This window comes from Rattus norvegicus, chromosome 9 (assembly GCF_021556685.1).
Source record: "Rattus norvegicus strain SHRSP/BbbUtx chromosome 9, alternate assembly SHRSP_T2T, whole genome shotgun sequence".
Lineage (NCBI taxonomy): Eukaryota > Metazoa > Chordata > Mammalia > Rodentia > Muridae > Rattus > Rattus norvegicus.
This window is the reverse complement of record NC_141542.1, coordinates 4,810,106-4,827,491: the sequence shown is the minus strand read 5'-3', so window position 1 is coordinate 4,827,491 and position 17,386 is coordinate 4,810,106. Positions and strand designations below refer to the sequence as shown.

Below are 17,386 nucleotides of genomic sequence, written 5' to 3'. Positions count from 1 at the left end.
CTCTAGATATCGGAAAAATAGGAGAAATAATCAAACACTACTCCAAGGTCCTTACGTCCTTGACATCCCCCCTCACAAATGCTACTAACTTGTCATTCAGCCTTTTGATTCAGACCCTGACCTTGGTGTACCAACTCCTTTTGGCACCCAACCTGGTCACTTTAAAGACTGCTAGCTACGCAGTACCCCCCTGAAACTAATTCACAATTGCCAATTACAGCCTCTTTAGTGATACTGCCCAATAACCTTACCTCAGCTTTTATCAGCTGCCCTGACTCTGATGCTGCCATCGCCCCATACTTTTTTACATCCCTCTTTTTGGTGTGGCAGTTTTATGACATCCACGACATGTTCTGAAGGAAAACTCAGTTCCCTAGACTGCAATAGAACCACAATCCTTGATACCCCATCTCTGCCGCAGTGCCCTGCAGTCCAAAACACATCAATTCTCTGTGGCACTGGTATATATCATCACCTACCTGCCAGCTGGTCAGGAGGAGTTTGCAGACTGGTGTTCCTTCCCTGAACTAGGAGTAATACATGGCAAAGAATCTCTACCAATTCCAGTTTTTGTCATATACCTGTCCAGCATAAGAGGGCACTGCAGGTTGTGCCATTCCTGGTTGCTGCAGGAGTAGCTACAGGTGCTGTCACTGGAACAGCAGGGCCGACGACTTCCCTAACCCTATACAAGAAGTTCTTATCCCAGCTTTACAACAGTTTCCAAGGAATGTATGAAACCATGCTCATCATCCAGAAAAAGGTTGATTCTTTGGCAGCAGTTGTGCTTCAGAACTGACAGGGACTAGATGTCCTGACAGTTAAAGAAGGTGGTCTTTGTCTGTTTCTCCAGAAAGAATGCTGTTTCTATGTCAACGAATCTGGGGCAGTATGAAATACATTCCATCAGCTGCAATCAGACATCCAGAAATGCATGGAATAGCATGAGGCTTCCAATTCCTGGGTTTTTCAAAACCCTACATGGAAATAGGATACTGCCCTTCTTAATGCCTCTTCTCCCCATTTTCCTGGACCTACTATTTCCTCCCTGCCTCATGAATCTTGTTCCCACATTCCTTCAAAGACAAATTCAAAATTTTCTAACCAAAAAGTCAAACAGTTCCTTTTACACAACTATCAAGTGGGCCCGGATGGTGAAAGTCAGCTACTCCCCAAAAACTGATAATGCTCCTAGACAGCAGGGAGCAGTTTAAGAGGTCTAAAGCCCCTATTTCCCTTTTAGCATTGGCTTCCCCTTTTTCCCTTTTTTCTTCTTTCTATGATAAGAAAAAGGGAGGTATGTTATCATCAGAAGTGGTTTACAGCTAGCCTCTGAATCCAGCAATGACATCATCCTTAGGTAACAAAGACCTGCTCGCTTCTGTTGCCACAGCAACCGCCACACTCTCAAGGCACATGCCTCACTCACATTAAAAATACACACACACTCACATTAAAAATACACACACACACACACACACACACACACACACAAATGAGTATTTACAAACAGATAAGTAAGATAGAGTACACTATTCACTATTCTTGGTATTATTTTATACTATCATGTGTATTTATAACTATGCTCACATAAAGAAAAACTATTATAAGTAACTAAAGATCATTTAAAAGATGGTAAGAAGAAGTAATACGTATCTATATAAGCAATGGAAATGGAGAAAAGTACACAATTATAGTGAGAAATTATCTCTTTTTAAATTGTTTTTAATGAGTTTTTAAATAACCATACCACTAACTTTCAATTTAAGTCCCCAGGAATTAAATTCCTAAAGCATATTGTGCCATAACTGACATGGATAAATCCTACCTCATAGTAACTAGTACTTTTTTAAATAGGCAAAGACATATTTGTATCCATGAAAATACATTGTTTCAGGTAGCACAATTTAAATTTTCAATCTCCTCCTTCCTCTCCAGCCTGTCAACAGCCTTATTTTCAAATGTTTTCGTATTTCCCATCCTTTCCTTTTCACTTCCTCAGTCAGGTTCTTCTAATGAAATTTAGGTCTTATACGCAGTATTCCTGCTTGGCATAATCTTCTGTGAATATGTAAGAGATATACTCCTTTCCATGGTCCTTCCTCTTATGTTCATTAATGGACCTGGTGAAATTCAATAAAAACACACTAAGAAGTGAAATAAATGGTCTAGTGACTTGTTTTCATATAAATCAAGGATGTGATTACAAAATATTAACTTTAAATTAATAGGCTAAATAACAATTTTGTGCTACAACAAATAAAAGCAGTTTTTCAAAAAACAAAACAAAACAAACAAACAAAAAGCAAAAACAGGGTATGTTGCAAAACAAAGCAGGTGAGCCCTAAACTATGACATTTAGGAAGCAGATTTCGTTCTGAAAATATTTCCGCCTATAGTAATGGAACCAAGCTCATACATGGTTCAGAACCAAGAAGTATACCTTTTGAGTGTGCACAGTACTGTAATCTGTATTGAAAATAAGTCAATATTACTTCCTGAATCCTATTTGAGTCGATATAAAGGTAGGGGAAGAAAAGTATGAAAAGGGCGGCCACCACATTCTCAAAGTTGAAAAGGTAAGATATTCCAAAAACAGGTAGAAAACATTTATTGGGAGTCAAATCCTGATGCTAAAACCAAACAATCGGAAAAGAAAGTCATACACCAACATCTCTGATGACCATACGTGCACAAGGCATTAATAAAATACATGTAAACCATGTGCAGTAACACAAACACATTTCCCATTAGGCTTAAGGCCACTTCATCCCAGAGATGGAGGAAAGCGTCAATACATGAGAATTAACATAATCTACCACATAAGTACAAGTATCACCCTATTGCATACATAAAAGACCTTTGATAAAATACAGCCTCCGTTTGTGATGAAAGTCTTGCAGAGAATAGGGATACAAGGGATTTATCTCAACTTGATAAAGGCAATATACAGCAAAAGTCATCCAAAAGAGAGAAGAATTCAAAGTATTTGTGTTGGAATCAGGACCAAGACAAGGATGCTCACTCTTCTCACTTCTCAACAAACTTCTTACAGTGTTAGGTCAAGCAATTAAACAAGTCAAGGTAATGAAGCAAATACAAATGAGAAGGGAAGAAATCAATATATGTTTATTTTCAGGTTTTAAGATTCTATACATAAAAACTAAATCATTAAAAAAAACTCCTAGAGCTGATAAATATTGATAAAAGTTGAAAAACACAAAGTTAAAGCACAGGAATCAGTATCCTTTTTTTTTCTTTTTTTTATTTTATTTTACTATTTTTTTTATTAACTTGAGTATTTCTTATTTACATTTCAAATGTTATTCCCTTTCCCGGTTTCTGGGCAAACATCCCCCTAATCCCTCCCCCTCCCCTTCCTTATGGGTGTTCCCCTCCCCATCCTCCCCCCATTGCCGCCCTCCCCCCAACAATCACGTTTACTGGGGGTTCAGTGTTAGCAGGACCAGTTTTTATGTACAAAAGACAAACACAGAAAGCAAGGGGACAATACTATTCTCAATAAACTAAAACAAAACAAAACAACAACAAAATACTTGAAATAAATATGACAAAGGAATGTGTGCCATGAAAACTGTAAAACACTAAAGAAATTCACTGAACATATTCCTGCTTAAGAAACAGCTACAGGTGTTTCTTGCCCTCTTGCTAAGAGCAGAATAAATAATACTCTGTTAGTACTCAGTGGCTTCTGGGATTTTCTTAACATACACATCACCACAGAGAACTACAAACAAATAAGAAACCTCTTAAGTTATTGAGAAGCAAATCCCAAGCTTCATGCATTTTTCATGTAAATAAAATAAACCATTTAAGTATCAAGTTTAAAATGGAGATAGGATCTAGTGTGCACCCCCCCCCCGATTACCATAGTCGTGTGGGTGCGACTCAGTGTGACAGCTCCAAGGACTATGTGTCCTGAGAGCTATGTGTCCTGAGGACTTGATGCTGTTATGCTCTTATGGAGTTCTGCTCTGTTCACTGCCAGCATGTTCCTCATAATCTAAGAATTATGGGAAAACTCTAAGGGGCCTCAAATCACTGGCCAACATCTCTGGCACTAACAATTGATTTCTTATACAAATTTTTGCCCTCAGCTTCCTGATGAGATTTATTAAGAGTTGCTCTTGAGTAGATACTCATTCTGAAGATTTAAAGTAGATATGACTGATTTTTATATAAGTGGTTAGATCTGTGAGTCTTTTAAGAATACTTTTTAAGGATAAATAATGAAATAATTACTCCTGTCTTTGTCTAGAAGAAAACTAAAACAATTACATTGTAATTTAATGCTGCTTGAAAGATTTGGCTGGGATATATAAGTGATGGAACAAAGAATAAAGCACAAGGGTTAGGGCATCCATCAACTATGTGTATCTGTTAAGGCTTGTGTATGATGGGCTGGAACATTGTTCCTTCTACCATCAATTCTGTGTGTGTGTGTGTGTGTGTGTGTGTGTGTGTGTGTGTGTGTGTGTGTGTTTTCTCTCTTCCCTGGTCTTTCTCACTGACCCCAAAGAGTTAAGAGTTCATAGATTTTCGCTGATCATAGAGAGTGCCAACCCCCCAGTAACTTAAGCTTTGCTCCCTCAGAAAACTGTCTGTTGAGTAACATCTCTAGTGGCTGGCTGCCTGTGGCAGCATCCCATAGGTGTCTGGATCCACCCCCATCAATACCTTTAAGCACTGACTCCCATCGACTGCCTGCTTCATTTTACCCACCACACAGATGCCAACATTGGTCATCAGCAATGGTAGAAAATCGTTTACTTTTAATTTAGAAGGAAATCGACTTTCAGCTTAATTTTCTGTGTGTTTTCTTGAATGTATATGACCGTGTCCATGAAGAGACGGACTGCCCAGAACTGCAGTTATGAACAGTTGTGAGGCGAGTTTTTCTTATTTGTAAAGACTGACAAATAAGGCCCCGTCAATGCCATTCAATTAAAAAAAGAAAAAGAAAAAGGAAAATGTAGCTTTCAATTTCTTACCATTTTATACCTGAAGGAAGATAAACATGACAATGCCTATTATTATTATTATTATTATTATTATTATTATTATTATTATTTTGGTTTTCACTGGAGGATCACTCGGGACTATTATGTTATTTAAAATTCTTTGCATGGTAGTATAGATGAAGGACTCAGACTAAAATATTTCCTTTTGTAATATATATTTCATATGTGGAAATTGTAGAACTGACTTGTGAGGCTGAATCTTTCTAAAAATATTAAAAAAAATCAACTATCCATTAAGAAATAGAACTCACTTAGCTTCTCCATACCTGCCTTCATAGCCACAAGAAGCAATTTCATCTCTTGAAAAAAACAGAATCAATTCAATTTCTTTGCATAGAATCAGGATACTTACTCACTGATGAATCTGATATTAGGTCTGCATTAAAATAAGATTTAATCATTATGTTAAAATATATTTTCCTTAAGTTTTATTAAGGAAATATGGTTTCTATTATTTTCAGGTGCAAATATTTAGGTTCCAAACACCTGCATGAATGGCCATTATTTCTATACTTAGTACAAAAACTAGTAAAATTGATTTTTTATTCTTCAGCAGTGTTCAGACAAAAACGCGTCACAATAAACTCACGGTATCATGTTTTAATAAATGTAAACCATTCTGCTACCTTGTAACACAGTCCCTGGGGTAGGCAAGGATGAAAGTGGTAAGGAGGATAAAGTCCACCTCCTTGCTTAGGAGAACTCTGCAGTTCACTATAATAGGAAAAACAGAAAAGAAGTTTCTTGGGATGGTTATTTTTTCTTTCCTAAAAGAACTTTCTATAGAACTTAAAACTAATATGTTAAAGAAATTTCAAGTTTCTGCCAGCCATTTGATTAAACAAAAACTTACTAATACTTTTTAGAAAGTTTGGTTTCCTGTTTCCCATATCCAGAAACTAAGTCAGTGTAACTAGATGATCTCATCTATACACTACATCCATACATACATGCGTGCATACACACACACACACACACACACACACACATACAAATATATATACACATATAAATATTTTATATACTATAATGACACTTTATCTTAAACATTAAGGTTTTTCTTTTACACACAGGTAAAAACAGTCTAACAGCATTATTTTCTACTCGTCATGAAACAAGTGCACCTTCAACTAAAAAACCTGAGCTCAATTTTATTCAGTAGTAACTGCTTTACAGAACATAATTCCAGTTTCGATAGAAAAACAGCTTACCAGCATTTGTAATATCCAAACCAAATTTGCAATCTCACCCAGATGTATAAATGTGCCCGGCACCTGAACCATAAAGAAGTCCATTAATAATGGATAAGTATATTAAAGAAATTGGTCATTGTCTCTGGATAATACTATTAGGTTAAGCATGATGTGTGCTGTTATAGAACTTTTTCTGCTACAAACAACACTGTTAGTAAAGCAAGACCCAAACCTATCACTTTAGCTAATTCCAAACAAAGCTATTCTGTGTACACTGCAGTAGCACATAGTTTAAAAAACTACTCACTGCCTCTTTTTCACACATATTGAAACACCTCAATGCTCTATGAAAAACAGCAAAGTTATTGCACCACCAGAAATACACAGTACAATATCTAACTTCATTTCAGTAGAGCATGAGACTTAATCTCAGGGTCAAGGGCACCAATTATAAAAGGAATTAAACACTCTAACTAGTCCAAATAAAAGACACACAATCCAGGTACTTTATTTACAAGTCATAAGCCTAATTGGGCAGGTTTACAGCTATACTAACCTATTTCCATGCCATAATGTCCCTTGTTACTTGCTCTTTTTCCAGGCCATATGCTCAGGGTCCATCTCCTCACATGGTGGCTTCCTCCTCCCTTGGTCTCCTCTCTTGTTCCCCCTTCTCCTCTCTCTTGAGACCCTCCACTCCATCCTCAAGTCCCACCTTTCTTCTTCTATTGCCTAATCACAGACTCTATCCATTTTTGATGAGTTAAACTAAGAAGCAAAGTTTACAAAGCATCACTTGGGGTACTTGAGGATCTGCTCCTCAGGGCTTCCAGATCTTGGGAGCCAGTATGTAGGGAGCATTTAAATACAAGCAGCACCACGCCAACCCCACCAATAACTTTTCCTTATCTGACCAATAACCATCAACATCTTTACCTCATACACAGCCCATACAGATATTTTCAGATCCTAGCACCCATAGCTATGGCTTCTGGTAAAATGTATGTGTCACATTCTTACAAACTCGAGACAAAGTGAGCAAATTATCCAGTGTTTCCACAACAGTCCACTATTTAGTCTGCAAGAATTTAAGGGTCATCAATAACAAACCAACAGAAAATGCCACTAAACAAAGACAACAGCCATGATACATTATATTCCAAAGTTACAACCATGAATTAAGCTTTAAAAAGAAGTTACATAACCTTTATATTTTAAGGACTTTTAAAATAAGAGTCTCACTTGGAAATTATGCAAAGTTCATCTTTGACCACTGAGTGTGGGCCATACACCCCGACTGCCCTGGCCTGAGAGGCAACACCAGAGTGTTCCTCTTCACTGGGCTAGCTGACCTGTTCCACAGTGCAGCAGAGTGCATGGGTCTCTCCACAAGCAGAGTGAGCTACTCCATGTGAGCTTCATGGAAATGCAAGGATACATGGTCCTCACTGGAGGGCAAACTAGACAAGCACATGGAGAAAGGATGTGGAGGAAGAGTTGGAGAAATCAGAGACCAGGACACAAGATAGTGAAAGAGAAATCGCTGAGAGTCAGTCTGTGACTAATAGAATTTTTTAACTGTTGCTCTTGTAGAATGAAAAGTAAAGTGGCTAACAGGGTAGAAAACATCTGCATCCTGGGAATTCAGGAAGGGTTTGTAAAAGGCCCCAAATATGTGCAGAGATTAAATAGCTCTAAACGGAATCATCAAAGAGATAATTCAGGAAAGAGCACACAAAGGAAGTCACAGATGGATCAAATGCTCTGGTTACATTGACCTAATTTCTTAATATAAGGAACAAGAAATCAGTTTCCAAAAAACACGAAAGATGCTTCATCTAACAATACAAGTCAATATTAGACCTTATTTTTATAGAGCTAATGTGTAGAAGTCAAAGATACTAACTTCTAAAATGACTCTTAGTACATTTAATTTTTGTGCGATGTCTAATAATGACTCAGAGAATGTGATATTGGAAAAAAGTAGAAGAAAGGCATTGGAAAAGGAGTTTTAGACACAGGTTTGGCTGTAAATTCAATAAAAGACAATCTAGTCATTTTATATCTAGCAAATACTTTTACAGGCTCCAAATGGGTCACAGACCTTAAGATACAAAAATGAATGTCATAAACTTAAAACAAGAATATAGTATCAAGGCATTATGACCACTTTTTTGAAGGAAAGGAGTATTTCACTTCGTCACTTTTCAATAGCAAGTGGAACTTAAACATTTCCTCTCAGATTTGACTTCCGGTGGCCCATCCACAAGAAATGAAGAAGGTATGAAATATAGAAGGATGTTAAATATTGTAAAAATCCAGTGGCTGCTAAGAAGCAGCTAATTAAGTAAGCAAAGAAAATATTCTCCTGCAAAACCAGGCTTGGCCAGCCAGTGATAGAAAGCAAGACAGAAGAAGATTAGTTTCCTGCTACTTTCAAAGAACAAGCACCTACCCAGGTCAAAGTCTAGATGGAGACTATTAAAACAAGCAGCTGACTCGGAGTCTGCCCACCAGACTGAGCAACAGAGGAACTTAGAAACACCAACAAACATGCACAACTGGTTTTTCCCTCATTTTGACAGATGTTCACTCAGTATTTTCTTAGTGTTCAGCATGGGACACGTACTGTGTACTTCCTTCAGTTACACATCCATTGCTTTCTAGAACTTAAATTTTTAATCTGTTTAATAATATGAAGTAGGAAATTCAGAAAGAAAAAGCAACCTGTACACAAGTATGAGGAAGAAACTGACCAGAGACAATGAAACAAAGACTCAACAAGCTCAGGAAGTTATCCCAAGATCTACTGACACAAATCACTAAACTCAAAATTTTCTGAAAACATTTAGCAGCTAATAAGAGCCCTAGAAAACTTGAAAAACTGATACACATATAAAATATAAATGTGTGTCTACAATCACCCTTCCTGGTGCACCGTGTAAGCAGATGATGGCAACCAAGAAAGACTAATTCCAGAAAAGAAATGCAGATGGCCAGATTCTGTTTTGCCTCAACAGGGTCGTTTCTAAAATAACCATTGTTTTTTTTTTAAATCTGACAAAACAGGAAACAGAAGTAACTGGGATAAAACCAAAATCTAGATACTTTCTACTGTGCTATATGTCTTTCTTCTTGTTAATGTGTTCCTAAAACAATTATTTTTTTTTAATATTTGTGGTTTTACAATTTATTCTACAAGGAAACCAATGGGAAAGACTTGCCAATTTCTTTGGAACTGTAATGCAGGGTAGTAAAACAAATGAAGATCTTGTGATTGTAAAGAGACTAATTTTCCAAGACAGTTATGGAAATATTTTTTCTAAGAAACCAGCTCACTCAAATGAGGCATTTAGACTCTGGTTCCTATAGTGGTTGTGTCCTTCCTTGAGTCGGGGTTCCCTGCTCTGTAGCCTTCCCTTGAAAGTTCTGTTCTCTTGGTGTCATCTCCTGAAAGCCGAGATTAGGTACCATGGTGTCTGCTTTTAAGTTCTAAAAAATACTGAAGAACATAAACTTCAGTGTCTGCACGGTGACATAAGCCACATCGCTAATAGCTCATCTAGTTAATATGAAAAAATCATGCTTTCACTCCCAACCTAAGTTGGGATTGAGTTCCAGGTGAACATCATCATCCAGTTCCAGAAATCAAAAGTATACACTGGTCAATCCTCAGATTTAGATTTTGTTTGGATTCATGTTGTCACTTGTGGAAGTTTGGACCTGGTTCTTCCTCCCAGCCCCATGATCCCAGAAATAAGACGGAGACTCAAAATATATTAACAAATACCTTGGCCATAGAGCTAGACTCTTTTCTGACAAATTCTAACCCACTTACTCAAATCTACATTCCGCGATGTGGCTCATTACCTGTGCTCAGGAACCACGGGTCTGTCTGGTCACATTTTCCAGGGCAAATCTCTCCGACCTGGCTCTATCCCAGAATTCTTTCTGCCTCCTGGATGTCCCACCTTCTATTCTACCCTTTCCTATAGGCCATAATTTTTTTTAACTGAAAGGTGATATATCCATACAAATGCACAAGACACTCTCTCTACCGTCACTAGCTTTCTTAAAGCCTTCAAAGAGCTAATTATTCCAATTCTACTTTTACTTCTAATGCACCAACACCAACACCAACATTCAGATGCCATCCATGGGAGGACTATTGCTTTAAAGAACTTATGTGCACCTGCTTTTCCTTTCAGTTTATTCTGGTAATAATGCCACTCCAGCTGGGTGTTAGCATCAGGATGAAAAGGTGTTCTATGTAGATCAGGCTGGCCGAGAACTCGTAGAGGTTCACCTGCTAGGATTAAAAGCTTGCTCCACCAAACATGGCTCTGATGAACTGACTCAATCTAACAGCAGCAGAGTCAGTTTTCTGTGGCCTTTGATTTCTTACAATGAAAAACAGGCAACTCAGATATTAGGTTCAGATTGTAGGAGAAGAAAATGAGACAAAAAACTACAATCAGACTTTTGTAATTCTGGTATAAGTAGGTATAAATAGGTTTAGAGAGGAGGAGGCTCAAAACAAAGAAACACATAACACACAAGCTCTCCTGCCTCACTACATAAGCCAGACAATAGAACAATAGACCAGAAGGTAAGTGTCCCTAGCCTAAAATCAATTCCTTTACATTCAAAAAAATCCCTTTCAGAGCTGAGTCAAAACTACCTAGAACAAAAATAAAGCCTTGTTGGGAATCTAGAATTTTCTAGTATTTTCACATAAGAGAAAAACTGACTTTCAAATGAAACTGCAAATGTAGGTATCTTGTCCAGAAAGAACTAAATAAAATGCTAAATAAATGCTTCTAATACTAGTAAGTAGTACACACATATACCTGAAATTTCATTTGCAAAACAGACTGCCCAGTTGACTCAACTCAATGATACAGAATTATTCAAAACCCAGAAGTTAGTATGTTTACCTACATTAAGGGAGGAGAGTTATTTGAGCAGAAGAGAAAGTCTGAAGACACAGTATAGCAGAAAATTCCCCTTAATGAGCAATAAAAAGATATAGAAAATATCCAGAAACTCTCATCTATGTGAGATAACAGAGTCCTCAATTTAAGATACCCTTCTCTGTATATTTCAACTTACACTAAAGCAGTAGTGTTCTAATTTCCCTATACCTGTGATAATAAAGGGTAGCCAATTTGAACAAATGAATAAATTTAATTGAGAAAAAACAAAATACTTTCCAAAGAATATATTGTTATCAATTCAGATACACACACACACAGACGTACACACAGACACATACACACACACACACACACACACACACACACACACACACTCTTATGTATCAATTTTTTTAAACAAACAAAAATACAGATTTTTAAGATCTGTTACACTTCTTACACCCAGGAGACAAAGCAGAAAACAGTATCAACATGCCTTCCAGAGCTCTGATGTCTGGGTGCCCTCAATACTGACATATTGCCTAAACGGAAAAAAAGAGCATTCAAACCCAAACTAATTCTCATTAAAAACATATGTAGTCAATTTTTAAAAAATCACATTTAAGAATAATGTTAACATAATATAGAATATATTATGGACTGTACGCCATACATTATACAATTTAGTTATGTGTAGTTTCACCTATTTAGCTTTGATAAACTCCATTCTGCACAACTCTACAAACTTTATTTAATGAAACAATTACAATGGCTACTACTACCCAATGTTCCTGATAAGTAATAAAACACAAGAGGTTTACAAGGAGTTCGATTAATTCTCACAACACTATAGGGAAAAATTACTATCACCCACACCTTTTATATTAGTAATATATGTTCAACAGCTGGTGAGTGCCCAAATTGGAATTTATTTCCAGTCAGTCTGATTTCCAAGCTCTTAAATTATCATACTTGTTGTTATTAAAATCTCATTGTAATAAAATACCCACCACACCCATCCAAATAGAGCACACAAAGCTAACACAGTTCCACTTGGTGAGATTTAATGGGAGAACAAGACAAGGGAAAGGGGCGAGAGAAAGAAGAGAAAAGAATGAAGAGAAGAGAGAGCATGAGGGCAGAAGAAGTCTGCCTCTCATTTGGAATACGACATAACTACTCCCAGGTGAAGTTGGGATTTGGACCAAAGGAATACTGGGAATGTAGGGCTGTTGCCATGTCAACAATTACCAAATGGTGTCGCTGCTCAAAGCAATTCCTGATACCAACAATACTGCTGTTATAATTCGACATATTTCAAAAAGTAGTTCACAAAAAAAAAAAAAACCAAAGTCTATATACACAGGGAATTTTTCTTTCATCATTAGCTGTTACTAGTTCTGCCGCATGACTATTATATTTATGGAGATGAAAGTAAATATTATCTCATAAGGAAAATTACTGACTTAGAATAACCAGAGATTGTTAATAAGGATTATTATAACCCAACTATTAGGATAACACTACTTTATAATAATATTATTTCTAATAATCCCCCTGGTGTTCCAAAATATGATAGTACAGGTCCTAAAACTGCCACCCATTACTACTTGTCTCAAGCTCTGGCCAAATCTTTCGTGCACTGTGACAGCCAATTCTGTGAACAACTGACTCATAAAAGGCCAGTGAAAGAACACAGACTGGAAACAATTAAAAGAAAGTCTATTCAGTCCCAAATCAAAGGACACCTGCCTGTTAAGATAAAGGACAGAGCAAGCAGTGAAGATCCAGGTAAATATATTTAAAATGCAAATTATACCAGCCCTCAACAAACACCGAGAAGTCAACAAAATGATCTAAGTATTAAAAAGAAAAAACAAAACAAACAAACAAAAAACCCCAAAAACCCCAAACCACTCTTTCTCTTCAACAAGGTGGCCAAGTGGCAGATGCCAACATGCAGATCTTCATGAAGACCCTAATGGGCAAGACCCATTACTCTTGAGATCGAGCCCAGTGACACCATCAATAATGATCCAAGACAAGGAAGGCATCCCACCAACCAGCAGAGCTGATATTCGCTGACCACACCCTGTCCAACTACAATATCCAGAAAGAGTCCACCTTGCACCTGTTGCTGCGTCTGCACAGTGGCATCATCGAGTCATCCCTTTGTAACCTTGTCCAGACTTACAATTGTGACAAGATGATCTGCCACAAGTGCTACTCATGCCTGCACACAGTGTAGTCAACTGCTACAAGAAGTTCAGCCACACCAACAACCTGAGCCCCACAGAAGAAGGTCAAATAAAGCTGAGGCCATACCTGGCCTGTGACCCTGTGACCAAATAAAATCCATTGACTGGGGCAAAAGAGAGAGAGAGAGAGAGAGAGAGAGAGAGAGAGAGAGAGAGAGAGAGAGAGAGAATATGAAAGAAATAAAGAAAAATATCAAGCTGGGCACAGGACTTAAACCCTAGCATTCAGAGACAGAGGGCAGGCACATCTCTGTAATTCTGAAGGCAGCCTGGTCTACAAAGTGAGTTCCAGGACAGCCAGGTCTATACAGAAAACCCTGACTGTAAAACAAAACAAAATTCTGACAATTAGCTTTCCTGTGTAAAACCATTATGACTCTTTAGCATATCCAACAAAAATTCATGTATTGGTGGCAAGAAAATACACTGTTAACTATGAATACTCTATGCTGGTACAGCACACCAGACAAACCCACATTTGGAAAACAGCTGTGTAAGAAATATAGTAAGACACACATTTAAACAACTAACATTATTGGATTTTGTACTAAAAACTGAGATCTTACGAGTAAACTGTAGTGGTTTGGCTTGATGCTGCTTGTATATTATTGTTCATATTGGTTCCTCAAGAGGGGTTGCCCCCACCCCACAAGCAGAGCATCATGTACTTAGGTGATGCTATGTGAAACTTCTCTCTACTTTAATAGGTCAATAAAAGGTTAGAGCCTATGATTGGGTAGTGGATAGGAAAGGTGGGACTGGAGGCTCAGGAGGGGGTGGCAGGTAGAAGGAGAAAAAGAGAGAAGGAAGAGGAGAGAAGGAAGCTCCTATGCACCAGAATATGTGGCTGGGAGAAACCAGAAGTAATAAGAAGTCTTAGAATTGGGAAATAAGTTAGTATTGTATTAGATATGGCCAATCTAGGCATATAACTTATAATTAAAATATTTGAATTGTGTGTCTTTTACATGGGCTGTTAGGGTTGGAAATTTTAGTAACAAATTGACAAACCCATGTCTGGCTTAGAACCGAAATAACCTGATACGGAAATCCAACCCCATCCACTCAATATTAACAACTAGGGCTTCACTCTAAAGCTGCTTCAGGGTGGAAATTAAGCATGAGTCTAAAGGGTGTACAGAGAGCTAACTGAGAGGCTCCCTGCCCAAGCCCCAAGCAAACCTAGGCAACCAGAGGTAGCACACCAGCCCTGAGCTGGGACACAAGGTGGCGCCAATGCCACAACATATTTGGGGTTCCCTGAGTCTGAGAGAAAAAAAAGGACAAGAAGTCAAGGTTGCCTGAGATGAGGCCTTCACAACTTAAAATTAGCAACTGAAAACACAGCAGGTATCTTTCCAAAGCTTTCTCACAGATAACCATGGGCTGATCTAGGCATCTCTCTCCCAAGTCAACCTTCCTGTGCACACTTTGATTTCCGACATCCCTCCACTTCTAAACAGGGAGCACAGGCAGCAAGACCAGCTCTCACCAACTGCTTACACTGCAGGCTGTGTAAGATCAATACACAGGCTGAAGGCTATACAGGACAGTCAAAAGACCTAAAGGGCTCAAAATACAAAAGCCAAGGGTCTTTGTACAGTCAGCCCCTCCCTACTAGTGAAAGAATCTGAAAGGACCTTAATGTCCTAAATCAAACACCAGAAGGAAACAAAAATAAAAGAAACTTCAGACCAAATATAAGAATTAAAATAGTACCACTGTACTCTTTTCCTCCTTCGCTTTTTCCCACATAAGGTGCTATAGAGAATTGAGTAGTTTTTTAAGTAGTGAATATAAAAAGCGGTGATTTTGTTTTTAACATTCTTAGCTTCTCAGAGTATATATGACCAAAGTCTAAGAAATTAAATTTGCCAAGGTATGTTGAGGAAAATTTTTGCATTTTCTATAGGCTAACTCTAAAAACTGTACCAGGATCCACTCTGAAGTAACACTTTACCAGCAAAACTTGTAATTATAAACAGTATGATCTGCTCTCGTTAATCAAATATCTTGATTGATTAGTACTTAACTTTAACTCAACGAATAAATAAAATAGTTAGATTCAGTCATCACAGAGACAACAACAGTACAATTAATACAGTAATGAAAATGTAGCTTTACCTTGTGTCTATATAACAAGGAACTATAGTAAGGACTAAAGAGGGCTAATATTGCACCTTCCTTAAGAGGCATGGACCTGGGCAGGAGAGATAGCTCAGTGGGTAAGAGGTCCTGAGTTCAATTCCCAACAACCACATGGTGGCTCACAACCATGTGTAATGGGATCTGATGCCCTCTTCTGGTGTGTCTGACAGCTACAGTGTACTCATGTTAATTAATTAATTAATTAATTAATTAGCCATGGACCCAGAGAAACAAGGTGAAATCATCTAAACCAGTATGAAGACAACCAGGCAATCAAGCACAGTGATATATGAAGAGATGTTAAGTGACAAATATGTATTAGTCAACTGCACGGGTTAAAAAAATGACACTGACATACATATTGACAGCAATTTGCTGCCAATTGGGGCAAACATACACAACTATGACCATCAAGAAGACTCAAAATTAAGAAAGATTTGGGTAGTAATACTCAATAAAGGAAGACAAGTGCTAAAATGATCAGAAAGGAATAAATCTAGATTGGGTAAATGAAAACTCAGAAAGAAATTATTTGGTATCAAAAAAAAAAGGAAAATAAAATTAATTAAATAAATAAATAATTGGGGGCCAGAAACAGATGGAACAATCTCACTGGGCAAGACAAAAGTACGTGAATAGGTGTCTTACAGTTTTATTGCTGTGAAGAGGCACTGTTACTGAGTCAACTTTGATAAGGAAAATGACATTGGGCTGGCTTACACTCTCAGAAGTTTAGTCCATTATCGCCATGGTGGGAAGCACGGCAGCATTCAGGGAGGCATCGTGCTGGAGAAGGAGCTGAGAGTTCTACATCTTCATCTGAAGGCAGGAGCAGGAGACTGTGTCAACACTGGTCATAGCTTGAATATAAAGACCTCACAGCCCACTTTCCCAGTGACCTACTTCCTCCAACATGGCCACACATAGTCCAACAAGCCCCCACCTCCTAATAGTGCCACTCTTTATAGGACAAGCATTCAAGCATATGAGCCTATGGTGGTCATTCCTATTCAAATCATCACAGCAGATAAGTCTTCAGTCAGGGAGTTCATAGCTAAAACTATATAAAAATTAAAATTTCCAGATATCTTCACTAACCCACAAGACAAATTACTCATTCATTCCAGAGACTAGACCCAGGAAGAGTAGATAGAGCTGGTATAAGAGGCAACCAACACAAAGGGGTAATTCAGTGATACCCTTTCTAGACGGACAATTATGGCCCTTTCCTGACCTTCTTTGACAAATCCAAAAATGTTCTCTGCTGTGTATGTACCCTTTCTCAAGCAAGAAAAAAGAGATCTTTCTCTAGGAAAACACAAGCATACACCCCAAAGGACCTCAGGGCCAACCCCATTCCTGAGTTCCTGCATGAAGACCCTGAGAGATGAAGTGAAGCCTGGGATACTTGTACAGACTCCAAGGTGTTGGAAGCGCCAAAGCTGTGATTTCTGCCAGGGAGAGTTGCTTACATGGGATAGAACCAGCCTGGAAGAGATATATTTTACAGGCAGAAAGATGGAGGGATGGTGCCATCTAAGCCTCTGATATCAGATATTAAGCTAGAGTACTGGTTCTCAACCTTCCTAATGCTGTGACCCTTCAATACAATTCCTTGTGTTGTGGTGAACCCCAACCATAAAATTATATTTGTTGCTACTTCATAACTGTAATTTTGCTACTGTCATGAATCATAATGTAAATATATGTTTACAGATGGTCTTAGGGAGCCCCTGTAAATGGGCCATGACCCAGAGGTGGGAAGTCTGACCTAGGGGACTTGATGTTTACATGCTGCCTTATCAGTCTTGCTTGGTCCAGCGTTTTCT

General features: G+C 38.0%; 1 long non-coding RNA gene across 2 annotated transcripts in view; it reads right to left on the bottom strand.

Annotated features, from left to right (window-relative positions):
- Window positions 1-1,194, bottom strand: part of LOC148003240 (uncharacterized) — a 68,025-nt gene extending 66,831 nt beyond the window's left edge. Inside the window, exon 1 of one of the 2 annotated variants that reach the window (XR_015629282.1) lies at window positions 480-1,194. This is a non-coding gene — a long non-coding RNA (uncharacterized LOC148003240). The remainder of the gene's footprint in view (window positions 1-479) is intronic. The other variant, XR_015629283.1, reaches the window with a different exon arrangement.
- Window positions 1,195-17,386: the final 16,192 nt, after the last annotated feature.